Consider the following 14,035-nt stretch of genomic DNA (forward strand, 5'->3'; position numbering starts at 1 on the left):
TTAGGCAATGGTATTTCAACCTCAGAAACCACAGGGTTCCATGTGAAATTTTGGACATATCATGATCTTCATGTTGGCCAGTCTATTCCCACTTTATCCAACTAGCATTATTGCTCCTGGTTATAAAAGAAAAAAAAAAAACAACATGTTTCCTTCCCTGTTTTCTTCACCCTGTTGCACTTCAGCAGGAGCCCTAACCAGTCTCCTGTGCCTACCACTTGGAGCCAACTGCTGTGGTAGGAAGGAGAAGGCAGGCACCAGGCCAGCCACTGGTTGTGGTGCCTATGCTAGCCCTCATCTTCCAGCCACTGCCCTCTGCTCCCTCCATGGCAGCCATTCAGTCGTTCAATTGTGAACACTCAGCAGGCAGGAGCAGATATGTGAGGAAAAGCAGTGGTCTGCCTACTGAACATGTTGGTCACTTTTGCAAAAAAAAACCCAACAAAACAATGCCCAGAATATTCCCAAACTTCCAAAGCTCTCTTCTGTGCTGGTTCTTAGGCTACTGAAAACTATTAGTTTTCATCTAGTGGCATGAGATTGAAATGCTGTCTAGAATAAACTGAATAAACTCCTCATATCTGGGCACAGTGTGTTACTGTATGCCTTCACTTTAACAGTGTCCTGAAAGGACCCTTTTCTTTAGAAATATAAACTGAGTAGCTAGAAGTACAGGTAATCGGGACCATTTAAATTTTAAAAAGGTTTTACCGCTAGGGAGGAAATGTGTAGTTTGAAAATAAGGAGCAGAAGAGAAATTATTTCAAGTTTCACAGCTGACTTTGTGCTGGAACAGCTTGCTTTTTCCCAGGTGCTTATCTGCTGTTGATGGCTTTTGGCATTATGCATATGCAGGAAGGCAGAATATGCAGCTGGACAAGAGGGCTGCACACAGAGAAACATTTTTGACCTTTCAGCAGCTTCAGATGTTGCAGTTCCTTCTTATTTCTTCCCATGTTCTTTGTTTCTTATATAGTTTCCTTGTTTAACATAGTTTAGGGGTTGGGACTCTTGGTTTGGTTTGTTTTTGTGGTTTTTTTTTTTTATTTTTTTGTTTGTTTTGCTTTGTTTTAAATTTATTTTGTTGGTTTACACCACTTCTGATAGATCCTTATCACCTGCTCCCTTCAAGGCAAACTGCAGGGCTGCTCCCCTTCTGTAGCAGCTGTGCTGGAGGACTGCTGATGAGGAACAAAATGGGAGCTACTGAGCAGTCATTTGAAGGCCGGCTATTACAAAGAAAAAAGCTAGCTAATTAGAGCTTAAAGGAAGAGGCAACACTGTGCAAAAACACCAGAAGGTAGGCCCTCCAAATCCCATGCACTCCCTGTAAATAGCTATAATTAACCCCACAGTATTCAATTTATTAATTAAAATTTAATTAATATTTTCTGTCCTTAACAGTCATTTTAGAGGTGATCAGGAAAACATAGGGGCATCTGGATTTCCATAGAGCAGCAGTGACATTCAGAAGGGCAGAGCCACAGCAGACTCATCTCAGTCTCCCGGTCATACCTGTGATAAAACAGCTGAAACTGGCCACTGTATTTTTGGGAAAGGAGGGGAAGATGGGAGACAGTGCAAGCACTGGTGTTCTCCTGCATACTTCCTGACATCACCCTACAAATGCAATATTCATCTTGATTATCTGAAAGTGTGAGAGAGCAGTAGAAAATGTGTGTCATTTTTGCTTACCCACCAATTTGCACACCAACTGAGGGCTGCTGTACATCACTGTGTTTCACTTGGGTTTGATATTCTGCTTGGTGCTCTGTCTGGGAGAGTGAGAGACCTCTCCTGAACTTCATGGATCCTATCGAAGTAGAGCAGCTGTTGCTTAAAAATGCTGTGGCTGAACTTGGTTCACTGCTGTTGTTCTCCAGCAGTGGGTTTCCTGGTCATTCATACTACCCATGCTCAGTACGCCTGACACCCATCAGTGTCAAAGCAGTCTTCTGAACAAATCCATTGGGATCCCCAATGGGAAATGTAAGTGTTGTCACCTGTGCAGAACACTCCAAGGTTTGCTTCAAACAGATAGGATGGATGTGGAAGATACCAAATGTGCTTCCTTCAGCAAGGACAGTGCTTCATCATTATAGCAATAGCATAATTTGTGCCCTCACCCATCCTTTTTATAGAGCACACAACAATGTTTTTTCTGGCGTTGTAGTTTTTTGACACAGCACTACTCTGATTGCCTGTAGCATACACCTGTTATTACTCTTCATACTTTGAACTGAGAAAACCCACCAAGCCCATGAACAGAAAATGCTGACTGTTAGCTACAGGGTCGTGAGAAGGGATGCAACCTGAGCACTATGCAGCATGGCTGCAGCCAGTCCACTCAATAGGGACCAAACTCTTAACAGTGTAATCATGAGCCATTCTGTGAAAACTGGCCTGTGAATAAGAGTCTGCAGTACAGGCCTGGGGAGAATAGCCATGAGGTAAAGTAGGTCTTTTATTCCCCATTTGGCAGAAGGGTGCATACTGAATCAGCAAGAAGAACGTACTCAGAGCATATCGAAAGCAGATCTCCCAGGGGAAAATTTTGCAGTACAGAACTGTTAAAAGCAGCTGGGAGAGGAAGTGGGCTGCACTGACCATCATCATGAACACCTTCTCTCTGCTTCTCTGGATGAAATATGAGGGGTTAGGCAGATTTTTGGTATATCTGGTGATTCAGACCCTTGTGGTAGTGAAATGGCATGACATCTCTCAATCCCAGGGAGGCAGGCACAAGCCATGCAGTGATGACACACTGAGAACACCCAGAAGCAGAACTGGAGTTTTCCAGTGAACATGACCATTAGAAAAAAGATTATTACAATTTGTAGTCACTTTGGCCTCCAGACTTTGCTGCATAAATGCAACTTTAGGACCAACACAGAGCCTGCTTGTATGGTCCATCTCCAGTGGTCATGCAGGAAACCAGCCTCAGACCCATCAGGCTGTGAATCACATCTCCCATCAGATGTATTTTCCCAGGTGTGGCAGTGTGGGCTCGAATGGACAAGTTCTCTTCCTTTGTGTGAAAAGAAGTGTCTCTGATGCCCTGAAAAGGTGCTCACACAGGGCTGTCCCTGTTCTGCCAGCAGCAAGGCCAGAAGGGTGGAGATGAAGATGCCATTGCTATTGCACTGCTTCTGTTGGCATCAGGCTGGGACATCTGATGTGGCAATGTTGAGTCACAGCAGCATTTAATCTTGTGTTGCCACATGTGATGAAGCAGGCCTGATCCATTGTTACACTGTTGCTGATTCCAGGTAAATTTCAGCAGAACTGAGGGAGATGGAGGTAGATGCTGAGAATCACTGCAGCCTTCACCCTGAAATGAAGCTCCAAAAGAGCACAGCAATTGTCCAACAACTTGCAACTATTGCCTGACTTTGCATGCATCATTTAGTCTTTCTTTTCTTTCTTCCTTGCTTTCTTCCTCTCTCTCTTTCTCTCTTGTAAATAATTTTAAGTGGATTTTTAGAAAAGTACTTCCTGTACCTCTCAAAAATTCATCTGTTTCTCTGACTTTTACAAAGAGAGTAGGGGGAAAGAAGAAACCCTAGGCAACTCACTGCTGAGTTTTGAATTTGAGATGCAGAACAACAAATTCATCCCAAATGAGTTTTGCTTTACTGTTAGTCATTTGTACCAACCTGCAATTAGAAGGCTCAGCATTTGTTCTCATCGCTTTCTGAAATTACATTTTCCACTTCCTAGGCCCTGGCCTCAGGCAGTGGATTTTTTAAGCAATCATGCCTTGGTAATTAATGTTTAAAGATGAATGTTGCAACTTCTGAAACAGTGTTGCTGAGTAAACATACCGCAAAAAGAATACAAAAACTACAATCCTTTTACTGAAAGCTGCAGAGTTTGGAGCTGTTGTTATCCTTAGAGCTGCCAGCTACAGTGCATTTGATTAGCCTTTCCTCCATTCTTTCAGGTGGGGGGGACAGCGGTGCTTAAAAAAAAGCAGAGGAAAATAAATATCACATCTAATCTGGCATTTCTTTGTGTCACTGACTCATCACCCCAGAAAGTTTGCTGGGAATGATTAACTCATACAGAGAGAGACAGAGAAAAGAGACAAATCTTTGGCATGGTCTGTAACTATAACATGACCATCTTGGATTTTTGCAAAAGACTGGGAGGACAAGGAATAAAATATGAAGGGAGGAAGAGGGGTAAAAATGGAAGGTGAATTTCTCTTCCTATGTCACATCCTTTGTTTTGACATGAGTCTGCCTTTTTTCTGTAAAAGCAACAGCTTCCAGTCTGTTTCTAACCCAGCTGGGTTTACCTGTGACAGCAGCCCATCCTACACAGGGTTTCTGTATGTGACAAAAGTGCTCCTCAGTGCCATTGGCTGAATCTCTCATTGCAGCATTTTTTGGTGCTGTGAAAACTAAGTTGCTGTATCACCTCTTTCTAACAGAAATCCTTAGAAACTGAAAAGGAAGGTTGGGAAAATCAGCAAATTCAGCATTTCAGGAAGGGGAAAGGGTAGTCTGGATTGAGACTGCCACCCTATTTTAGGCATCTGATTTGGGCATTGCAGTCCTGATTCCGACCTTTTGGAGGACACACCTCATGTCTAATGTTTCATAATAGGTTGGCATGATGCAGCTGCCTCTTCACCTGAGACTCCTAAGACAGGAAAGGTGGGAAAGCACTTGTAGTCTTGTGAGTGTTTTCTGCAAAATAGGGCATGGGGTCCTGCTGTACCATGGGAGGGGTGCTGTTTTGCATACATGGAAGCCTTTCCTGGTCTGGCAAAGGCCAGTGACAAAATCCTTAACAGATCAACTGGAACAAGAACAGGATCTATTTTGGACTAGTTTTCCTTGTTTTGTTTTGTGTTTTTTTCCCCCTCTTCTTTTCTTTCTTCCAGAAAAGAGAATAAAATTCCCTAACCAACATAAAACTGGGAAGTTGGCTAAGTTTGAAGAAGGCTTTTGGGGGTTTTTTACTCTGATATTCTTTTTGCTCAGAAGAAATCAAAGCCCAAAGACCTCTTGGAAGAACTCCATGTGTCTGATTCTGCATTTAAGTGGAAAAATGGAACCTCCCAAATAATCTTGCCTTTCTGGAAGTGAAGTTCAGGCTCTAAGAAAGATTAGTAAAAGACTCATTCAGCACTAGTCATACTCATTTGGGTAACAGGCAAGTTTCTGCCTGTACTCACTTCTAGTATTCATAATAAATGTATATTAGTGACTTCCTAAGCAGTAATTCCAGCAGAACAGTAAATGAAGTATTGTCTTCTGCTTTAATAATTTTCCTTTTGCTTTAGTGTTGTTTATATACCATCATCAGTATGCTGATGTATTAACTGAATACTAGTGCATGGTATATGCATATTTTATTATCCATTGCTTTAGTTATCTGTCCAGACTCCTGATCCTAAAATGATTAAGCTAAATTTTAGATGATTTTGCTGTTATAGTGGTTTTGAACTGTTTTGTTTGTTTATATGACCTCTTTAAAGGTTTTCCAGTAAAGATGAGGGTTTGTTTGTACTAAATTTATGCCTGCTTGTTCAAAATAGTTTGTTTGTGTTTGTTAATGTTGATCTCTTAAAAAAAAAACACAAGGTCAGAAAGCACTTCTGCAGGATGCAGGGTGCCTCAGTTACACTTTGTGTTAAACATGACACAGACCATTCAGATTATTCAGCATTTTGCTAAAATGAAGCAAATGGAATGGAAAATGCTTTGGTATTAAAAGCAGTGTGCCTTTCAAGAAATGTTTAATCCTAAACAGATCATTCAAATGGAGTGTAATAAAAACTACTGCAGCTAATGAAAAGATTTTGTTCAACTCAGTGGGTTCTCAAGCAGGCAGAGATAATATGCTTGCCCTTGCTAAAAGTGTTCACTTAGCTGTGTTTCCTTTCCTAGACTTGAAATTAGATTTCCTTCTTCATTGTTTATATTGAAAAACTCAAAACTATTCAAGAAGATCACATGGGAGCCACTGTTTTTAGAAGAAAGAGCTGCATTTGGATAAAAGATATCTTCCAACTTCATATTCAGCCACTTAGCAGTAGCCAAATTAAGCATCCTTAGCATGTTTTTGAGCTGAAGCCCTACAACAGGCTGTATGTGTTCCCTGCACACACCCCGTGCTGCAAGGAGGAACTGCACAAGAGTCTGCATCAATAAACCTCAAGTCAGCTCCTGTGCCAGCTCACACGTGTGTGTGCATGTATTCCCACTAGTGAGCATGTGCAATAAGTCACCCAAATTTATACACCTAAGGTTAGAAATGTCTATCTTTTCTTTTTTCCTGTGCTTCATTCCCAGCTTATTCCAAATCCTGTTGCCAGACTTAACACACTTCGTTCTTACCTTGCCTACTTTAAAGGCTTTGGACCTGAATTGAGCAGGCTCACAACACCTTCAGCTGTCTCCAAACCACACTTCAATTGGTATATCTTTATGTAGAGGGAATTTTGAAAGATGTATGACTGTTGATTTCCAAGGCTGTTTCATAAGGATCAAGACTCAAGAAGAAGTAAGCAGAGGCACAAGAGCAAATTGATCAGAGGCATAGTCACCCGGGTATCAGGGATGTGGATGAAATTTAGGGATCTGGCTTTTTACTTGCACCACAACATAATTTGGTCCTTGTTTGGTTTTGTGTCTTGCTCTTTCTTCTCCTTACTTCTTCACCTTTGGAATTAAAATGTCCAAGGTAATTCATGCTCCAAATTTATTTTCTTGTTCTGAAACTGGCAGTCAATGCTGTATGTTTTTCTTAAGGAAAACTTTCTCTAAACCTTTCTCTAAAGGTGCCACACACAGACAGCTTCTCCAGGAGTATGGAGCAGGGAGAGAAAAACTCTATTAGTGCACAGACAGCTTCTCCAGGAGTATGGAGCAGGAAGAGAAAAACTCTATTAGTGACCCTTTTGTTATGTAGCCTTTCCTTAAAATGCCAGCAACTGAGCTTCCATAGAGAGAACAACAAATATTGAAAGAGAAATGTGAAGGACATTATGAAACAAGAAAGTAAGAAAAGGGATCTGCTCAGACAAGTTTCTCAGGAAAGGTGATGTAATATGTACTGTAGAAAATCCTAGCAGTTGACATAACAAAGTTTCTTTCTAAATAGCTGTGGATGCCAGCAAGCTGGGAGAAGCAGAACGTACAGCTGGGAATACAGCTGAGCAGACTGTTTCATCCAAAAGAAATATAGTAGGTGTAAAACTTCTTTTCAGAAGATGTCATTGAAGTTCAGTTGAAAAGTGTCCTTTTAATTAAGGTGGAGTGACCACTGAATGAAAGTCTCATTTCTATTGAGGCTGTTCTTGGTGATACTTTAAGATTAACCCATGCAGGCTGGCAGTACTCAAGAGGCTGCTGTTGGGATGCCACGGTACACAGTTTTGTAGCAAGTGCTCAGTCCCATTCACTTTTGTCAATGTTTATTAAGCTTTTTAACAGCTTGAGAATTGCCCAAGTTTTTATTGACTGACTTGCTCATATTTCAGCCTGGTTTTCTACATAAATGATTGTTCTCAACATGTGTGTTCTGTGTGTATCTACATCTGTATACATAAAATTTGGGAACCTCCCTCTTTGTTATATCAGACCTGACAGAGATACACAGGGTCTTTAAGATAATGAAGGTAATAGAATTTTGTGGCAGCACATGGTTGGATATTGGAGAACATCTAGATCTTCTCTGCAGGGGAAAGGCTGCAGGGAGCTGTGCTCTGTGTCAGCCTTGGAGGCTCCAAAAGACCCAGATCTGGGCTACATCAGATGTTCTTATTCCAATTCTCATACAGCTTAAAATTTTAAGATCTTGTTTGCAGACTGAAACCTTAAAAATCACTGGTTCCTCTACTTTGTTCCTCCTGGTAATTATAGAGCATGTGATAATTATTGCATGTGCAGAGACTGAAACACGCAAAGTGCCATTAGAAGTGCCGTTTTCAGGCATGTTAGTTCATAAAAGTTGTATAAACTGCCAAACACGAAGTCCCAGCTCATGTACAATTGCGGATTTATTCATCATTACAAACAGTGGAATTGTATAGGGAGAACATCTATTATGAAAATTGTATTTAGCTATAGGGCTGACATACACGGTCTGTTACCTGCTTTTTACACATAATGTTAGCACCATTCAGGCAGCCAACAGGCATGGTTTCATGCAAAAGAGTGTGTGGTTATTTTCATAAGGTTTTTATGAATAAGGCTTGAGAAGGTTACAGGAGATCCTTAGTGTTTTTGATGTTTTTGACTGCTGACATGTCAAAATATCATGTACCAACTTCTCTCTTTACTATAAATTGATTATAAGGAAAACTAAGGCAATAGCCTGACAGTGCTAGATACCTTGGAATGGGAGGCTGAGTGACCATGCTGAATCCATAGGAATGTTTGAATATTCTTCCCCTGTCTCTGAAACATACCCACTCCTGCATTTGCTCTTTTATTTTAGGTGGAGTCTGGATAAGAGCTGTCAGGAGGGCTTTTTAGCTGATTTGAGGGTGAATGATAGAAATCTTGAAAGACACTATTGGAGGAGTGGCGCCAAAAGGCCTGCTGTTAACACTGACTACTTCACAGGACAAGTGGCACTCCCTGCTTCCTCAACTCCCTGAAAATCAAGCCATAGATACTGACCTTCAATTCAAATAAGGTAAGTCAAGCCTGCATCAAGCATGACTGAGTTTAAAATAAGGTTATCAGCCTATCATACAACAGTTTGAAATGAAGCCAGAGAAAAAATCACTAGAGCACAGTGATGTGCAGGTAATTCATTAATATTGCCCTATTGTGCTAAAACAGTAAATGATGTCTTGTTAGTACACCCTAGTGCTGTGATGAAGTTGGGTTGCATTTCAAGAGCTTCCTAAGTTACAGCAGCACTCAGGCTGGAAAACTGTGACAGATCCACTGGAAAAGCCCTTCCCATTGCAAAAAACAGACATGCTTCTTGGCCATGACAAAGATTCCAGATTTCTTTGTGCAGCTTCATTCTATTTCCTAAAATGCAAAGTGCAACAGACATTTAAGCTGACTTGTAAGAGAATAAGTGGTCTTTTTCAGTGTACCTTTTTTTTTTTTTTGAGGTAAAAAGGTGAATGATCAGACTTGTTACCAATCAAAGTAACAACTCAATTTTCCTAAAGACATCATCTTCAGAAAGGTTACTGTATATCTAAAGAGACCTTTCAAAAGTAACCTTTAAAAAAAACAAACCCAACCCCATCACTTCATCTGGGATATAGTATCCCTAAAGTATCTCTTAAGGTTACTCTAAAGACAAACCATTCAAAAGCCTCAATTTGGGTTTTCCTTGTCATTTGCTGGGCTCAATTTAACCGAAAGTTTCCCCCAGCTAAGACTTGATGGCAACAGTTATGGGGTAGGAGGAGGAGCAGAGCAGCTATCTGCTCTCATCTGGCATAGAGACGAAATCCAGGCTCCAGCCTTTAGGCCAACATTTGATAAAACTCTCATGCCACATTTGCACATGAAGCTGTTTTCCTTTCCCACAAAACCCACATGCATACTGTTGTTTTCCTATAAAAGTCCATTTGTGGCTTTTAAGGCTCATGTCAGACATGAAGCAATTTAAATCTTTCATGATTTCTTAGGTTTATTCTTTTGACATTTGAGCACAGTTGATGAAAGAACAATTTGAGAACAGTTGCTGCTCCTGTTTGAATTTCTTCACCTCTCCACTCCTCAACCAGATGACGTTTTAAGCTTTAAACTGTATGGCAGGGAGCACATTAAACATCAGGTCTGAGAGAAACAGGAAACAACATGATGGGACTGCAGCTTTAGGTGCTGCAAACACCCCAAATCTCCATATTAAAAATAGAACACTTTTTTGGTTTAAAGTGTGAGCAGTCCCTCAAAATGCTACACTAGATCCATTTTCTGGGTGATGGAATGTATGCCTGCCTAATTTGGTTCCTATGAGGTTATTAACACTTGCTGCATCTGTAACTGCTGGTTATTGAAGGAAAGACATAACTCCCTCTCAGAATGCTGGGACTAATCAAAACATTGCCATTAACATTTAATGAGAAAGTTGTTGCTTTCATCAATAAACTGGCTTAGACTCTTAGTCCCCTAAAGCACAAATGGCACATGCTGGATCATAGTTAGCAAGCAGATTTTGGAAAAAAAGCACAGTCAAAGGAGTGTAGCTTGTTGCATAAGATCAAAATGACTGGCTGATTTCTTCTTACTTTCCCCACCAGTACTGGATGTTCTGTATGCTAACTAGTATTCATCTCTCAGCAAAGTATCGAGACCTTGTAGGGCTAGTTCTTTCTTCCAGTAAGACCTCTGCATCATAAAGCAACCCAGACAAGACATGCCCAGGGGAAAATCCCATGCTTATAGGAGCTTCCAAGCATTTTCAACCATTCTCTCCCCTAGCTGCTTGTCTTGGGTGGAGGAGAATGGCCTGTTAGAAAGGAGAGGCCAACATAAATGGAAAATAACAAATAGGACACTTGAGGGTGCGTCTAATGGATCCGGATATCCAGGACAGCCAAGGAAGTATTGCCCCTCATCTGTGCCACACTTGGGCAGAGGAGCCAAACTGGCAAATTTTAGCTCTGTGAGCCAGTTGTGCCATTTTGGAGATGAGTCTGGGTTTACACTGAAGAGACATCACATGAGGAGAGTAACATTTTGGATACTGTGGGTCCTCATTACTAAATTAAAAAATATTAAAGAAAACTACCACAAACAGTTTCACAATGCATTTACAGGGAGAACAGTAAGAACAGTGAATAGTGCATTTTATTGCAAATACTTAATTTAACAAAGATTAAGTATGCATCTGATCTCTGTCAGTTTGAGATACATTCCTAATCTGACTTTGTCCCTGCTTATAGTGGTATAAATCAAGAATTATTTTACCAAAACCAGCAAAGTCATTACCTGGTATTAAACTCAAAAGAGAAAATCTTGCTTTTTTCTTCTACAGCAAATTCAGTTAAATTCAGTATGAGTACAACAGTATATTTAAGAACAGAGACAACTGAAAAATCCGTGTTCTAAATTCAGCAAAGGGTTATGGAGCTGAATTTCCATCTGAGCACTCTTGAACACTGAAACATCAAACTTCCTTTTCCTGTGGTGTCATCTAGTTTATTTTCCCCAGAAAAAGACATTTTCTTTTTTGTAAACAGAAACCACATGAAACACATGGTTATCTTCTGAGCAAAAATCTCAAAGACGATAGTTTACACATATTAATAAACTAACAACCCACAAACTTCTGTTTTAAAGCTAAACACAGATTTTTGGTCTACCAGCATTTTTATTCAATGCCAGTTTTTTGCATAATGGAAAATATTCACCCTTAGGAGAATAACAACAATGATAAGTAGTTAAAAACCAAATTATCTAGGAAGGTAATTTTTCCCATTATGAAAGTGGCTTGTCAGATATTAGTGAAATGAGTTAGTTGTTTAGCACACTTTTCACGACCTCTAAAAATTAGATTATGGCCTATACATTCCCATGAGTAACAGGAGGCAGCAGTTCTCCTCTTTGTATATACAGTAGTATCACTCCACAGTTTCTGATTATGTTTTATTCACATGGAAGCATAAATCAGTCAAAAATCAGTCCAAAGCCTAAAACTAACCAAACCAGTTCATATTTCTTATATGAGTTATTCTATGTGCATGTCTTTCCAGATTAAACATTTCTTGTTGTGATACAAAAAGATTCCAGCTACATGGTATTCAATGGAAAAAGGTGATAGCATGACATTTAGAAGATGTATGCATGAGGAAGTAAAGGAAAGTGGGAAAACAACAGGAAAAGAAAAGAACATTTCTTATGACCATCTCAGTAGAGGAAAGTAAATTGAGCAATACCTACCCAATTTATCCCATGATTTATCCCTCTGCCTTCTGGATCTATTCAGAGTAGAGGAGGTGCAAGCATGATCTCAACAGTGTATGTCAATCTGTGAAGAAGATGGAACCAGGTTCTGTCCAGCAATGTCCAGGGATGGGACCAGAGGTGATGGGCGCAAGCTGAAACACAGGAGATGCAGTCTGAACATCAGGAAATGGTTTTTCACTGGAAGGTTGACAAGGAGCTGGCACAGGTTGCCCAGAGACGTTGTGGAGTCTCCATCCTTGGAGATACTCAAAAGCTGTCTGGACATCATCCTAGACAACCATCTGTAAGCAACCATGTTTGAGCAGGGATACTGGACAAAGTGACCTCCAGAGTCACCTCCCTCCTGCTGTGATACTGTGATGCTGCTTTGATCTCTTATCAGTGAGAAGGGGAGGAAGCTCATTTTCTTGGTTGGCCCCCTCCAATCAGGAGCAGCAAATTTCAGAAATGAAAAGGGTGCTCCAGCAGCCAGGATATCTGGAAGAGACCCCAATAAGCACATAGAGTTTGCAGTGGGAAGGAGTGGAATGCTTGTAGGGTCAGGATAGGCAACTTTACATCTGGCAAATTAATAGAAGCCAAGCAGGAGAGCAAGAATTACATATTATTTCAACTTCAGTCACTCTGAGAAACATTCCCATCCTTTTTGTTTCAGAGAGGGAACTGTAATGTAACTAATAAATATACATCAAGTATCACCTAATGACTACAGCTTTGTTCCAGGGGCTTTGGGAGCACTGGAGGAATGCTGAGAACTACTGTGAAAGGACTTGTCACGTACAAAAGCAAAGCAGAAAAACCTGGATGCCTGAATTTTATGACATTTAATTTCAGTGCAGACAACTGAGACCTTGGTAGTTTTAGGGACTATAATCATGTTCTCCAGACTGATTTACCATATCATTCTCCTGCACAGAATGAAGCTAAGCACATCAAGGAGTGCTTAGGTCCAGGAGCTTGATAGTGCCAGTTGCTGGTGCTGCAACACTTAGCTCTGGCCCTAGGCAATAATCCCAGATTTCGGGGCTGTGTTGTGTTCACACTGTTCACTCAGTAAAAAGGGTCACACACCGCCTCCATCTCCTGTGACTAGCTTGTCTTCTTGAATGCCTGCTCTCCTACATGTTAAAAAATATCTGAACTGGACTTAATGCAGTTGTACAGCAGCTGGAAAAGTTAAAAGGCAAGTTCAGTGCCAGGTTAAATGCTGGATCCTTTTCTTGGATCATCACCTTCCTTGTACAGCTTCCCATGAGCATGGCAAGACAAGGAAGCTATTTCTTTTTCTTCTGTAAGTGAACATTGCAAAAGGACTGCACCAAAGGGACTAAAACTTTCAAAGCCATGAACTCTGTAATCCTGAATTGAAGCAAAAATGCAGCACTTTCAAATCATACCTGGCACATTAAGGTAACCCTGACAAGCAAGATACAGAGGTGCAAATGCAGCTTTAATGTAGAAGTAGCGAGTTTCTGTCTGAAAATACATCTTGCTAAGTTACGAAGAGGGCATTTTTTCATAGTCTGGAGTAGACAGCGCTGTTATCAAATAGAGTGGTGCTGTTGGAAGTGGAGGAGGAGCTTTTTTTACATCTTCTTCTAGACTATTTCTGCTTCTAATAAATACAAGTGCCTGCTGAAAAGCTCTGTGCCAAAGTGACTGGGTTTCTTTAATGGGGAGCTCAGAGGAGCACTGCTGGGGTTAACATACTGTTTTTTTCCAGGCATATACAAGTGTATTGCAGAAGGCACAATGCAAATAGTGTTCACAGAGTTTATAATTTCCTGTTGGAACAGCAAAGAAAAGAAGGTCATTGATTTAAACCAGAGAATACAAATTATTTCCTGCCCACAAAGCTGCCAAGTGCTTGGAGATATTGATTTTTTTTTTCCTCCCTGCTGCTAACCAAACACTTCTGGTCCTGTCATGGGCGTCATCAGCTTATTGACTAAGTAAACATAACTCATTAAGCTTAACATTTTAAAAATAATAAAAAATTATAGTGGCTTTAGTAAAACAAAAAAAGAGGAGAGAGGAGAGAGGAGAGAGGAGAGAGGAGAGGAGAGGAGAGGAGAGGAGAGGAGAGGAGAGGAGAGGAGAGGAGAGGAGAGGAGAGGAGAGGAGAGGAGAGGAGA

Source organism: Cinclus cinclus, chromosome 1 (assembly GCF_963662255.1).
Source record: "Cinclus cinclus chromosome 1, bCinCin1.1, whole genome shotgun sequence".
NCBI classification, from domain to species: domain Eukaryota; kingdom Metazoa; phylum Chordata; class Aves; order Passeriformes; family Cinclidae; genus Cinclus; species Cinclus cinclus.